This window comes from Podarcis gaigeae (genome assembly GCF_964106915.1).
Source record: "Podarcis gaigeae genome assembly, chromosome: 5".
NCBI lineage: Eukaryota > Metazoa > Chordata > Lepidosauria > Squamata > Lacertidae > Podarcis > Podarcis gaigeae.
In genome coordinates this window covers 16,300,926-16,316,319 of record NC_139681.1, presented here as the reverse complement: position 1 = coordinate 16,316,319, position 15,394 = coordinate 16,300,926, and the positions used below count along the sequence as shown (strand labels likewise).

At 42.8% G+C, this 15,394-nt stretch overlaps 1 long non-coding RNA gene across 1 annotated transcript in view; it reads left to right on the top strand.

Annotated features, from left to right (window-relative positions):
• LOC310844428 overlaps nucleotides 1–12,920 on the top strand; it is a 30,352-nt gene extending 17,432 nt beyond the window's left edge. Inside the window, exons 2-3 of the long non-coding RNA XR_014564117.1 lie at nucleotides 5,333–5,469; nucleotides 12,800–12,920. This is a non-coding gene — a long non-coding RNA (uncharacterized lncRNA). The remainder of the gene's footprint in view (nucleotides 1–5,332; nucleotides 5,470–12,799) is intronic.
• Nucleotides 12,921–15,394: the final 2,474 nt, after the last annotated feature.

Here is a 15,394-nt window from a genome sequence, read left to right as displayed (position 1 = left end):
GTTGATCATACATGCCATTTTCTTATGAGTCATTTCTAGTTAGTGAGGAATCTGTTCCCCCCTCTCCCCAATTTAATTTTTTAACTTTTAAGGCAAGAATACCTGGTATTAGTTGCAGTAAGGAGCCCCCATGAGGCCTAACCTCTAAATCGGGGTTGGAAAAGGAGAACACACTCAATATTTCCAGTTACACAAATCTCCTTGCTTGGGGTGGACACAGTCATGTCCAAATTCAAGAATTCGGGTGACTTGAATTTCAAAGGAACAGAGAAGTGGAGACAAAAACAAAACGATTTTCAATTTGCTAACATTTTCAGCAGTGCTGGGAATATGATTGTATTATTATAATTGTTATTATATATTATTTTAGCACTCCTTGCAGAAATATACCCCAAATTCATAAATGATATAACAGATCAACTTGATAGGGGGAGAAATATGATACATTACAGCAATAACAGCACATAAAACATATTTTTGATCTACTATTCCTATAATATATGGTATCATTTTATGAGCCCCATTGACTTCATCTGCAGTTTTTGTGTGATTTTGTCTGGTTTTTTTTTGCCCTCAGTTGCCTGAATTCAGGGATATCAGCACATAACCAAATCTGATGGGCTTCAAAGCTTTGTGTGCATGGTTTGATCCATTGTGTGATCCCAGACTGGATGGAATCTCCCTTGTGACTAATCTAGGATAGAAGACAAAGGAGCTCTGTGGGAATGCTGCAACAGCAACTAAAACTAGTTTGATTTTTAGAAAGGGGGAACCCAGGGCTAAACTGAGTTTACTCATACCTAATGTGTACCTTGCTCTTCCTCCAAGTAGCTCAGGGCAATGTTCATGAAGTCATCCTACTTTATTCTCCCAACAGACCTTGTAAGATAGGCAAGCTTGAGAAAGGGTGAATGATCATTTTCAAGATTAACTGGGGGGGAATTTGAATCCAGATTACCCCAATCTGTGCCCAACACTGTGTTCGCTACACTGGTTCTTGACTTTTAGATACAATTTTCAAGTCAATTAATTGAAGGTTGAGATATTCAGCCTTCCTTGCCTTTTTGTCCTCCTACTTTGGCCAAAGGGTGAGGTACACTTAGACAAATACCTGAGCGATGCAGGAGAACCAAGGATCGAACAGGCTGTGAGGACAGACACTCTTGTCCTCACTCAATAGCAGTTAACGAATTTGAAGCCTAAAGACTCATCCAATAGGAACACATGCAACCTGGCTCTCCAAGAGTCCCCAGAGGCTTCATTAGTTACAATCACTGATGAAGATGCAGCCAAGCTTTAAAAGTTCATATCCACTTACTATGCAGCTGCCCAGTGGCCCATTTTTTTTTAAAAAAAATCTTTGTCAGAATACCAGTTATTACCACCATCCTGGATGCAATTCAACAATCTATCTAGGTTACCCAGAAGTGGGCTATACAGTACTTGCTATATGAATGCAATCCTATCTCATGAGAGCCAGTGTGGTGAAGTGGTTAAGCCCAGTAGACTGATGGACACTTGTTGGGGACTGAAACCGGGAAAAGGGTGGGTGGAGTTTGGGAATCCAAAGGGTATATAATTATAATTTGTTCTGGTTTTATTTTGTTTTCTTATTCGTACGAAAATTGGGAAAGTCGTGGAAGGGAATTTTGGTCGACTTTAGGAAAAATGTTTAAGAATGAGTATTGATGTATAAGTATTGATGTTTAAGTTTGGATAAGCTAAAACTGGTCTTTAAAATGATCTAAATTAAATGAAAATAAGGTCTGCAAATATAAATTGAGGAAATGGATGAAAGAAAAATAAAATAAAATAATATGTTAAAATAAATTATTAAGTTAAAGTTGAGAAATAAGTAATAAGGATTTGCTGAGCTAATAATTTGAATTGGAATACAAGAAGGGGAGGCGTGAGGAGGTCTGAGAAGCAAGTTAAAAGAAAATAAGTAATTGAAATTTTATGTGTTTAATTGTTTTTAAGTTTTGTATTTTTGTATTTTTGTCATTTTTTTGTTTCTTTTTGTTTTTGTGTTTTTATTGAAAATGCTAATAAATATTCTATTAAAAAAAAAAAGACCAGTAGACTCGCAATCTGGGGAACCGGGTTCGCGTCTCCGCTCCTCCACATGCAGCTGCTGGTTGACCTTGGGCTAGTCACACTTCTTTGAAGTCTCTCAGCCCCACTCACCTCACAGAGTGTTTGTTGTGGCGGAGGAAGGGAAAGGAGATTGTTAGCCGCTTTGAGACTCCTGAAGGGGAGTGAAAGGCGGGATATCAAATCCAAACTCTTCTTCTTCTTCTTCTACATGCCACCTTTATCTGCTGAGGCTTCGCTGCCAAGAGGCAGAGAAGGTTGGATCGTGGGATCGCAACTTACACACCCACTAAAGGAAGAGCTGCTGGCTATCTTTCTCAACCTGTTGTTTATCTCCCCTCCCTTCTTGACAGCTGAGCATTCCCTGGAAACTGAGTCACTAAGAAAGAGAGATAAGGGGAGATGGGTTGAAAAATGCAACCACCAGCAGCTACTTTTCCAAATTTTGTTTCTATTCTCTCCTAACTTATTCTGCTTCTTGGGGTGTGGGTGTGCACAGTGGATAGCCTTGGGATTGGTGATTTTAGCATTTGCTCTGGAGAGACCTGTGTGCTTGATTATTATTGGGGGGGGGGGGTATTGTTGTTGTTGTTTAGTCGTTTAGTCGAGTCTGACTCTTCGTGACCCCATGGCACACTGTCTTCCACTGGCTCCCACAGTTTGGTCAAACTCATGCTGGTAGTTACAGATGTATCTATGCCGGTGTATCTGAAGAAGTGTGCATGCACACGAAAGCTCATACCTAGAACTAACTTAGTTGGTCTTTAAGGTGCTACTGGAAGGAATTTTTTTGTTCATGCTGGTAGCTTCGAGAACACTGTCCAACCATCTCATCCTCTGTCGTCCCCTTCTCCTTGTGCCCTCCATCTTTCCCAACATCGGGGTCTTTTCCAGGGAATCTTCTCTTCTCATGAGGTGGCCAAAGTATTGAAGCCTCAGCTTCAGGATCTGTCCTGGTGAGCACTCAGGGCTGATTTCCTTAAGAATGGATGCGTTTGATCTTCTTGCAGTCCATGGGACTCTCAAGAGTCTTCTCCAGCACCATAATTCAAAAGCATCAATTCTTCGGTGATCAGCCTTCTTTATGGTCCAGCTCTCACTTCCATACATCACTACTGGGAAAACCACAGCTTTTACTATACAGTGGTACCTCAGGTTACATACGCTTCAGGTTACATACGCTTCAGGTTACAGACTCCGCTAACCCAGAAATAGTACCTCGGGTTAAGAACTTTGCTTCAGGATAAGAACAGAAATCGTGCTCTGGCAGCGTGGCGGCAGCAGGAGGCCCCATTAGCTAAAGTGGTGCTTCAGGTTAAGAACAGTTTCAGGTTAAGAACGGACCTCTGGAAAGAATTAAGTACTTAACCCGAGGTACCACTGTACGGACCTTTGTTGGCAAGGTGATGTCTCTGCTTTTTAAGATGCCTTGGGATAGCCTTGGGATTGGTGATTTTAGCATTAGCTCTGGAGAGACCTGTGTGCTTGATTATTATTTGGGGGGGGGGGAGATTATGGGATATGAATTAATGGCTTTGATTGTATTGGTACACTGAAAATCTATGTGATCTTGTTATGTCTTATGAACAAACAAATTCAATCTGAACTGTAAGATGAGTTGTATGTTTGTACAGTGGTTAATACTTCCATGCTCAAATAAGAATTTATTTTGTTTGTTTGTTTGTTTGTTTGTTTGTTTGTTTGTTTGTTTGTTTGTTAAAAAGGCTGAGCCTGGTCAGAACTGTTTGCAGATGAGGCTGAAGTCAATTCCAATCCTGAAAGTCAGAGGTGCTTTTAACTTCTGGGAAGGTTTTGTTTGTGTATGTGGAGATTTGGATTATGAGTAGCGAAAGAGGTTTTCTGTTCTTAGACCATTACAAAAGCAAGATTTAATTTTGCCCTTAGATCCTTCTGATCTTCATTATGCCATCTTACCTCTTCCTGGGTTTATGCTCTACCCTTCAAGCAGATTCTCAGAGCAGCTTACAGCGCTAAAGCAAAAGTACCATCCCCAAAGCATTTAAGAGCATAAACACACCACAAACAAAAAGCAGCACAATCCTAAATCTAAAAAGAGCTTTACATTTAATACCTTTTCGCCAGAGTAAGCATGCTGGAGAGCAGAACCTGCTTTGTGTGCACCTTTTGAAATGCTAATGAGCCCATGCAACCCAGCCTTTCCTTTTATTTGTTTAGCTTTCCTTAACCATTTTGACCTATTTTCCAAAGAGATTGGTCTAGTTGGCATCTCAGGAGACTGACTCTCAGTGTTTCCATGAGTCACACAGAGATCCTCAAACGCAGTACTTTTGATTTCAGTTGCTCAGGTCTATTTCAAATGATGCTTCAGAACGAACATAGCAAGCTGCCTTATAGTGAGGTGCTTCCAAAGTGTTGCTATTTTTGGGTGGGATTCAGTCACATCCTGGCAAATTCAGGTTGCACGGTTCTAATTGTGCAACAAACTGGCCTCCCCAGCAAAAAGATCAGACTTTCTGCAATAAGGAAAGCAATGGAAATATGCATTTGAAACAGTGGAGTGGCACTTGCTTTGATGCAATGCTGCCATCTAACCTCCCTGCAAACAAATCGGAACCCAGGACTTTCTGCACATAAAGCGAATGTTCTGCCCCTGAGCTGTATATGATGTCAGGTATGGGATGCGGGTGGCGCTGTGGGTTAAACCACAGAGCCTAGGACTTCCCGATCAGAAGGTCGGTGGTTCGAATCTCCATGACGGGGTGAGCTCCCATTGCTCGGTCCCAGCTCCTGCCAACCTAGCAGTTTGAAAGCACGTCAAAAGTGCAAGTAGATAAATAGGTACCGCTCTGGCGGGAAGGTAAATGGCGTTTCCGTGCACTGCTCTGGTTCACCAGAAGCGGCTTAGTCATGCTGGCCACATGACCCGAAGCCTCCCTCGGCCAATAAAGTGAGATGAGCGCCGCAACCCCAGAGTCAGCCACGACTGGACCTAATGGTCAGGGATCCCTTTACCTTTACCTATGGGACAGGCAAGGGCAGGGCTTGGCTTAATGAGTGTTGACAGGCACTGCCAATCAGCTGGTTGCCTGCACAGCCCCTTCGTAGCTGGTTGTCAGCTCTTCAGAAGCCCGGTTCAAAGTGCTACACACTTTGGGAGAGGGGCTTCTGAAGACATCTGTTAGTGTGCTTTCTTGCCCTACACTTTGAATGGGACTTTTGAGGCATGAATGGTGACCTTTGAATCTTTGAATTGTAGGCTTGGAAGGGACCACGAGGCTCATCTAGTACAAGTCTTTTGACCAACGTGGAGCTTGAACACACCACCCTGAGATTAAGAGTCTCGTGTTCTACTGACTGAACCATCCCAGAGACTTGACATCTTCATGACTTCAGGTGGGTGGAGCAGAGTTTGGAAAGTCAATGAAGGCACACAGAGCAGCACAATGCATTAGAAGAAGTGCAAATATGCTTGCTCCTCCTAACAAAGAACAGATGTCAGTGCTACACCAACACTAGTCGCCCTCAGCACAAACAAAAATGGTACTAGTCTTGTTTCCATCCATTTGCCTTTCATGACTGGGTTAAGAAGAGAAAATCCTGTTGGATTTGGTTTCCTCTGCATGAAGTTGGGAGGGACTAGGAAGAATTACTGAGGTGTTGAAGGATTAGCAAACCTCAAGACAAGTAAAGCTTAAACATTAATCATTGATAAACAGATCCCAGGGCATCCCTAGGGATTGCTAACAGCTTAGAGATTGCTTGAAAGATAAAGCAGTATACAAATTCAATAACTAACTAATCTCCCTATAGGTTTCATGCTTCTTGCGTTGCGCTAACGTTCCTAGGAATAGTCCCATTAAGAAAAAGTATAATGAAAGTAATAAAAATATGTTAACAAAATAGACGAAAACACACAACACTAAGCTGTAGATCAATTTAATACACCAAACACTGCTGGAAAGCCTTGGTGAGCAGGTGAGTTTTAAGCAGACAACCAAAATGTCAGCACTAAGTGCAAACCTGATTTTCATTGGAAGTACATTCCAAAGTCCAGGTGCCATAAATATCCTGGGCTTAGTGGACTTAAAAAGAACCTCATGGGCACACAGCACTACTAAACATATCTCTCACGAGGCCCAAAATGACCAGGCAGGGGTACATAATGTAAGGCTTCCTTGTCACTGCTGCTAATCGGTCAGATTCCCACATATTGTTTGGATATGCACTATAGTGTTTTAACATTCTGAGAAGTGCATTAAAAAAAACCCTGATGGCCATCTTGATACAAAATTTATAAAATATTTAACAAAAGTGGTTCTTACTGTATTTTTAGATCCCTTCAGTTAGTAAATGGGTAAACACAAAGCACTTGCTGTTTCAGATTTCATGCCACTTAGGCTGGAATAAGCCTCAACTGGAGCTGTGGGTTAAACCACAGAGCCTAGGATTTGCCGATCAGAAGGTCGGCAGTTCTAAACCCCGCGACGGGGTGGGCTCCCATTGCTCAGTCCCTGTTCCTGCCAACCTAGCAGTTCGAAAGCACGTCAAAAGTGCAAGTAGATAAATACCGTAGGTACTTCTCCGGCTGGAAGGTAAACAGTGTTTCTGTGCGCTGCTCTGGTTTGCCAGAAGTGGCTTAGTCATTCTGGCCACATGGCTATATGCCGGCTCCCTTGGCCAATAAAGTGAGATGAGCGCCGCAACCCCAGAGTCAGTCACGACTGGACCTAATGGTGAGGGCAGTGGCGTAGCGTGGGGGTGCAGGGGGGCCTGGCCGCACTGGGCGCAACATCTGGGGGTTAGGGTTAGGGAGCGCAAATCCACGGGTTAAGGGGCGCAAATTACTTGTCTTGCCCTGGGTGCTGACAACCCACGCTACGCCACTGGGTGAGGGGTCCCTTTACCTTTACCTTTACCCTAAGAGAAGGGGTGATTTGATTTTTTAAAACCCTGTCCCTCTTCACAATCGTCACATATAAAAAGCTGCTTCAAAATTATGTGACTGTTGTATCTGACATTGCAAGCAAGCCCCCTTCCTTGCGCAATTTGCCCTTATCGAGTGGTCCCTAAGATTATCCGCAGTGGCTACTAGCAGTCAGCAGTCAGCAACTGTTGAGATGTTTAGATGGTTGAGATGTATCTGACATCTGGTGGGTTTCAGCTGTAACTACAGCAGCAGCCCAGCCCAGACATGAACAGATCTACCTAGGAATCCACTTGCTTTCTACGAGAGCTGTTGTCCAAGGTTCGAACTGCAGGTGGTGATGAGCTGCGGAAAGCAATTTCCAAGGCTGCCAGTCTAAAAGAGTAGGAGGGGCTGCTTAAATCTTACCCATCTTATCGTTTGTCTGCTCAGAACTGCCCACCCTAAACTACTATTCTCCCTGTTGAGGAAAACGTACAGGCAATTCGTTCTTTTTTTCTCCTGGAAAAAAATAGCTGGTAGAAAACGATGCTGAGTATGCAAACAACAGAAAACAAAAGCAAAAGGCAGCCCCTCAACCTTTCCTCCAAGGCTGCTTTATATAGAAACAAAACAAAGCATACAGTTTGTATCTCAGTCTGCTGCAGTCCTGTTTCAGCCATGCTATGAGCCGGGGGCACGGGGCTAGACCTGGAGGACAAACAACTTACCTGCTACTGAGTAGCAGGTAACTGATTCAAAGGGCAAAATTTGAGCTAACAGGTGTGCAGGGCTTCTCCAGACATCCTTTACCTTGTGCTTATTTGTGCTCATGTTGGTATCAGGGCAGTTATCCACAAACACATTTTCAATGCTGCCTGCACCTCCAAAAGGTGGGCATACTGCTTCATTTCCACTTGGTGCATGTCCAGTAACTTCCTGCTATAATTCTGCAACCTTTCCATACCTCAAATGTTCTGGGCTCTGCATGTGTGTCCTACTTTTGTTGTTCGAGCGTGTCCCTCCAGACATCAATAATATGTTAACACTGGGGAAGCATTGCAGAACAACTAACAAAGCAGGATGGTGTGTGGATCATCCCGTATAAATCTGCCACTAATGCACTATTATTGCACCGATGACATAATGCAGAATACATTCACAAAACACAACATACCAGGCTGGCGTGGCCCTCAGGTTCTTCAGGATCTAGAAGCTATCCAAGGGAACTTTCACCCCAAAAGGTAGCTGTGGATGCAACACAGCCCAGGGCTTAAATGAGCTTGTGTATCTCCTAGGTAAAGATAAAGGGACCCCTGACTATTAAGTCCAGTCACAGACGACTCTGGGGTTGCGGCGCTTATCTCGCTTTACTGGCCGAGGGAGCCGACATTTGTCCGCAGACAGTTTTTCCGGGTCATGTGGCCAGCATGACTAAACCACTTCTGGCGAAACCAGAGCAGCGCACGGAAACACTGTTTACCTTCCCGCCAGAGTGGTACCTACTTATCTACTTGTACTTGACGTACATTTGAACTGCTAGGTTGGCAGGAGCAGGGACCGAGCAACAGGAGCTCACCCTGTCACGGGGATTCAAACCACCAACCTTCTGATCGGCAAGCCCTGGGCTCTGTGGTTTAGACCACAGTGCCACCCGTGTCCCCATGTATTTCCTAGATGACTGCTATAGTTTTTCTTTTTTTATATAATAATTTTTATTAATTTTCCAACACAAATAAACAATCATATCAGAATTTCCACAAATTTAACTCTATTTGGACTTCCTTCAGCTTCTCTGACAATCATCCATACAGTGGTGCCCCGCAAGACGAATGCCCCGCAAGACAAAAAACTCTCTAGACGAAAGGGTTTTCCGTTTTTCGAGGTGCTTCGCAAGACGAATTACCCTATGGGCTTGCTTCGCAAGACGAAAACGTCTTGTGAGTTTGCTTCCTTTTTCTTAAAGCCGTTAATACCCAGGGAATCCGCGCTCTGCAAAATGAAAAAATCGCAAGACGAAGCAACTCGCGGAACGAATTAATTTCGTCTTGCGAGGCACCACTGTATTTGCCTCCCAGTTACGCATTTCTTCTGTTTATATTGCCATTAACCTTCCCTCCCACTTCTATTTCTTTCAAACAATATATCTCAACTTTCACAGTGCTTCTTGGAACCCCACTAGCGTTGTTTGCACATCACACGTTCTTTTCAGATATTCAACAAATTTCCCCCAGTCCTCGATGAACTTTTGGTCTTGTAGATATCTGATTTTCCCAGTTAGTCTGTCCAGTTCTGCATAGTCTGTCAGCTTCAGTCTCCATTCTTCTACCGTTGGGACTGCTATAGTTTTTCAAGTAGTATTTCCACAAAGGATCTATGCTACGCTTTGAGGTCTCAAACAACCAAATGGCCTTTGATTACAGTTTTTGTCTTCTCCACTGGGGATGTATTTGGAGAACAAACCATTTTGGGTGGTGTCTGGGGTGATTTTATAAAACAACACTAACTGTTGCCATCCTAGATTCCTGCAGCAGGGCTGCGACCGTAGTGTATTGGCAGGTAACAGGAATCTTGTCACTGTGTCCGTTAAGTTGCTAATGCCTGGTGCTTGGACTTTTTGAGGTTGCTGTAAAATGATGCAAATATGACTCAGATGCTGAGAGGCCTTAAAAATAGATAAGGTTTAAGATCCAGCTGCTTACATAATCACACAAATCCACACTAATCCTTCCACAGTGCTACTCGGAACAGAGGACTTATCGGACTGGCAGTGCTGTGGACTCTGTAGTGCTCAGAACAAGGTTTCCTTGTCTTCAGCTGAGATTTTGGGGAAAACATTCTGTGACTTTGCAGGCAGATTTTTAGCAATTTGTGGACTTCAAACAAAAATGCTGACATCCATAGGTGATTCCATGCATGATGTTAACTTTGGAAAATGCCTTCAAAGCATCTGTTTATTCTTAATGACCAGTTTTCATTTTTTGGTGATATACAGTGGTACCTCGGGTTAAGTACTTAATTCGTTCCAGAGGTCCGTTCTTAACCTGAAACTGTTCTTAACCTGAAGCACCACTTTAGCTAATGGGGCCTCCTGCTGCCGCCACGCTGCCAGAGCACGATTTCTGTTCTTATCCTGAAGCAAAGTTCTTAACCCGAGGTAATATTTCTGGGTTAGTGGAGTCTGTAACCTGAAGCGTATGTAACCTGAAGCATATGTAACCCGAGGTGCCACTGTATAAAGAAATTGATTTTTAACAGGTATTTGTATATTTCCACAATTCTCTGCACACATGCAAACATGGCCAAGCCCAATATATTTGTTGCCTGAGGCAAAGGAAGAGCTGGCACCCCCTCGCCCAATTCCACAAAAAGAAGTTGAGTGGCTTAACAACTGATAACATCAACAATGGCAACAGACCTGGATCCTGAGGGCAGGTGGCTAGCTTTGAGGGGACAAGCCAGGCTGCAGGGCATACAAGCCTCTGTCTTCCAACCTCTTGTTGTACCTCTCTCTCAGTTTCTTCAGAGACCATGCAGATCAGTCGTCTGTTTAATACACAGGCCAGTTCATCACTGCCGTTGTCTTTCTAAAAGCAAAGGTATCCTTAAGAGGTAATGCAAGGCTAACTCAGATTGCTTGCTGCTCAGCAGGTAAACCTTTTGCGCCTATTAGGTCTGTAACTAATCTGTTTAGGATTAAATGTTATAGATATACCTGTCTGTAGCTGGGTGGAGAGCTATGCTCCTGTATTGTTCTCTGTTTACGAGATTTTGGCATTTAATATGCCACTTAATAAAGGCTGGCTGCAGGCCCATGCAGATGGGAAGGGGCAGCTGGGTGCACTTGTCAAGGCCCTCAGGGGGCTAAGACAGCTGGGGGGGTGGGCACTAGGGGCCTGCTGGACTTACGCTGTCATAGCAAGAACATCTCATGCTACCCAGCTGACCTGGGACTCTTGCCCCAGGCCTCAGACAAGCTCTGCATAGCCTGGCTGGTAATGTCTTGGCTGTTCCTTAGCTGCTAAACTCTAGTTTTGCAATCTGATCAATGACAGGGAATTGCAGCCTTAAAGAGAATGAATAGTGTTATGTACTGAAGTGCCCACAACTTAACAAATAGTATTCCACAACTTTTCAGTGTAAGAGCTAGGGCCCCCAAAGATTTGTATTGACCCCCCACTTTTAAAAAAATCTGTTAATAAATTATCTGGGAGTTGAGCAGTGAGGTGGCTCAACTCCGCCAAGTTCGCTGGCTATATACTTTCCTTGTGAAAACTTTCAATTTGTTCCCACACATTTTCTTGTTCTTTAATCAGTTACTGATCTAACCTCTTAACTCAGGAGGCCTAAGTTTGTCAGAAGCCTTTGGTGAGGGACTTTGTCAAAAGATTTTTTTCTAAAAAAAAAAACCTTAATAGTAATATAAATAATAATAATAATAATAATAATAATAATAATAATAATAATAATAATAATAATAATAATTTATTTATACCCTGCCCATCTGGCTGGGTTTCCCCAGCCACTCTAGGCAGCTTCCAACAAAAGATTAAAATACAATAGTCTGTCAAACATTAAAAGCTTCCCTAAACAGGGCTGCCTTCAGATGTCTTCTAAAAGTCTGGTAGTTTTTTTCCTCTTTGACATCTGATGGGAGGGCATTCCATAGGGCAGGTGCCACTACCAAGAAGGCCCTCTGCCTGGTTCCCTGTAAGCTCGCTTCTCACTGTGAGGGAACCACCAGAAGGCCCTTTGAGTTGGACCTCAGTGTCCGGGCAGAACGATGGGAGTGGAGACGCTCCTTCAGGTATACTGGACCGAGGCCATTTAGGGCTTTAAAGGTCAGCACTAATACTTTGTGCTCGGAAACATAGTAGTAGTAATAATAATAATAATAATAATAATATTCACACAATGGAGCTTTGTGCCACATGGTCTTCCATGATCCTTCAAGGATAGTTTCCCCCAAGTTAGCTTCCCACATTTCTTCCAGTAGAATGGCAGAATCACAGAATCACAGACCAGAGACAAAGGACCCTTACAGACCACAGAAATCATTCCTTTCATACCAAACTTGTACAATAGCTTTCATAAAAGGTAATAATTCTGGAAGGGCCCTTTATCTGGTGAACATACCTGGTCAAATAACTCACTTCAGCCAGATATAACCAATTTGAATGATACACTTGTCAAAAACTTTTTGGAAGTTCAGGTACAATCCCCTATCCACATGCATGTTAACACTTTCAAAGAATTCTAGAGGTCCTAAGATAGGAATTATTTTGTAGAAGCCATGCTGATTCCTCTTCAGCAAGACTTGTTCTTCTATATGCATGATATTTTTAAATTTAATAGCCCTTTACACCAATTTACCCAGAACTGGCCTTTAATTTGCTGGATTCCCCTATGAATATAGATGCCATAAGACTGTATTGTGTATTTCTTTGCTTGGAAATATGAGTCTGATTGGTGTTTCCTGCTGGATGAGACCTATCTTGTGCAGCATTCTGTTTTCAAGTAGCTAACCAGATGCCTATAGAAAGCCCACAATGGATCAAACATTTACCCCAATAAGGCAATTGTTTCATGTTTTAGCCACACTGGCTTTCATTTTCTACTTTCTCAAATCCATACCCATCACATCACACCCCTTTTATCCTGATGGACTGTCTCCTAGCCTCATATACAGTGCATTACAGGACAATCCCTATTTTCCGACATCTGCCCTAGATTTTGGGGAGAAATCTTGACAATCCTCTTAAAAATATTGTTGTTAATTTGTGCATAGATGCCCTATAAATGCCATTCTTGACGTTTCAGGTACTCTGAAGTCTTCTGAACCACCACTTTGCCAGCAGAGGGAGCCCTTGACTCAGTAGATCAGCTGTACTTCCTGTAACAGGACTGAGCTACCACGCTTTGGAGTTTTGGCATAGGTACAAAAATATATGTGGTTCCAGTTTTGTGAAGTTGTGATGACTATTAATCTGGGGGGGGGGCAGAGACCTTTAGCTTTGCAGACCCCCCAAAAATGCACTGAAGATCATTTTTGCTTAATTTTTCGTGTAATTTTTATGTCTGCTGTGTCTTGATTTCTGCTGCACCATGAAACCTGCTTGACATAACTGGGAGAGATTTCATTTCAGAAAAATGTCCCTACCTTATTTTTTATATTTTTATTTTTTATTTTTTGGGGGGGATTTGATATCCCGCTTTATCACTACCCGAAGGAGTCTCAAAGGGGCTAACATTCTCCTTTCCCTTCTTCCCCCACAACAAACACTCTGTGAGGTGAGTGGAGCAGAGAGACTTCAGAGAAGTGTGACTGGCCCAAGGTCACCCAGCAGCTGCATGTGGAGGAGCGGAGACGCGAACCTGGTTCCCCAGATTACAAGACTACCGCTCTTAACCACTACACCACGCTGGCTCTCTCTCTAACTTGAGAAGCTTATAATTACAGGGGATCTCTAGACGTGCAAACTTTTAGCAGCAGCCCCACCCACCCATCCTGAAAACACTTTTAATGTGTGTGTTTTCGGGCATACAATCTGTTCTTAAGCACAGAGCTCAATGGAAACACAACTTTATGTAGTCAGCTGTGCAAAGTTATGTCAGATATGATGTCACAAATTCATTTCCCTTTCCCTCAGTGGAACAGTTCTTTGACTTTTAAGAATTTGATTTAATATAACGATGATGATGATGTAGATGATGAATTTGATAAAGCGCTTTAACTCCACCCCCCCAAAGGCAGTCACCTACCTGAACCTTGGTGAGAGAGGTCAGCAGACAGCCAACGATTAGTGTTGCTATAATTGCCATTCCAAATGCTACAAAAGTATCTAAATATCAAATTTGTAGCTTTAGAATGTGGCCTTTCAGCTGAAAAGGGTTTGAGCTTAGCAAATCACTTTTCTTTCGTTCTCTCCCAGCCTGTTTGCATATTGGAAATGGATGGTGAAAAGTTTTAGGAAGTTTACAACAAGTTGTGACTATTTATAGAGCTTCTTACTTTGATGCACACCAAAGCTTTAGACCTTTGTGTAATTTATGCAGGAGAAATATTACATTGTTTAGGGGGGGAAATTTGTAGCTTTAGAGAGGATCTGAATCTACAAATGGCAAGGAACAAGAGCACCTTTCCTGTCTCTTCAACCTTGTTGTTGTTTAGTCATTTAGTCGTGTCCAACTCTTCGTGACCCCATGGACTAGAGCACGCCACGCACCTGTATTCTACTGCCTCCCGCAGTTTGGTCAAACTCATGTTAGTGGCTTCGAGAACATTTTTTCAACCATCTCGTCCTCTGTCGTCCCCTTCTCCTTGTGCCCTCAATCTTTCCCAACATCAGGGTCTTTTCCAGGGAGTCTTCTTTTCTCATGAGGTAGCCAAAGTATTGGAGCCTCAGCTTCAGGATCTGTCCTTCCAGTGAGCACTCAGGGCTGATTTCTCTAAGAATGAATAGGTTTGATCTTCTTACATGGGACTCTCAACAGTCTCCTCCAGCACCATAATTCAAAAGCATCAATTCTTCGGCGATCAACCTCCTTTATGGTCCAGCTTTCACTTCCATACATCAGTACCTTAACATATGACAATTAAAAATGCCTGAATATTGAGCAGTGAGTCGAGAGTTAATTGAAATCAGACCCAATGAGAATGTCAACAGAATGAATTTAAATATTAGAATGCATGTGCTAGTTTTAGTTGTGTTAGCTGGGCGAAGAGTTGAGATATTACATGTCAGTGGTTGGCGAATGACAAATAAGGCATTTCTAAGTGTAGAATGATGATTTAAACCAGGGTGGTAAGCATTCATTGTCAGAGGACAAATATTTGTGCTTAACTGTCTTGGCACCAATGATTCCCTGGTTATATTTATACAGTTTTGGTTCCCATTCTTATAACTCATCTGCATTCCATTTCCAACCCCAACACTGCTGTATCTAGTGAACCTGCTTTAAGCTAGGTTTGCGTAACTGGGCTGTCTCTAGGCTTTTGTGGATGAGATCTAATCTTGCCTCCTCCAAACACCAAGGAGAGTTATGCGCTCATAGGACAAATGAAAAATATCAGTGATCATTAGATGCTATGGTAAACACATGATTGCAGTCAAAAGCAGGTTTCAGGGCCACTTAGTCCTTCGTCTCAGTTTTCACCAACAACCAAGAACAATTTCTCAAGATGGTCCACCAACTGTATTATAGATGGCTGAAATTGGGGATGAAGGAGAAATGCAATTCAGTACGCATTTAAACACATTTCAGAAATTCGCACTTTCTGAAATGATATGCAAACCAAAACACAGCCCACCTTTGAACTTTGCACTTATCTGAATTTTTGCAATGCACTTTTTGAACCAAGCAATGTTTACAAATATGCATGCATTAGGGGAGAATATGCACAAAAGTGAAAGT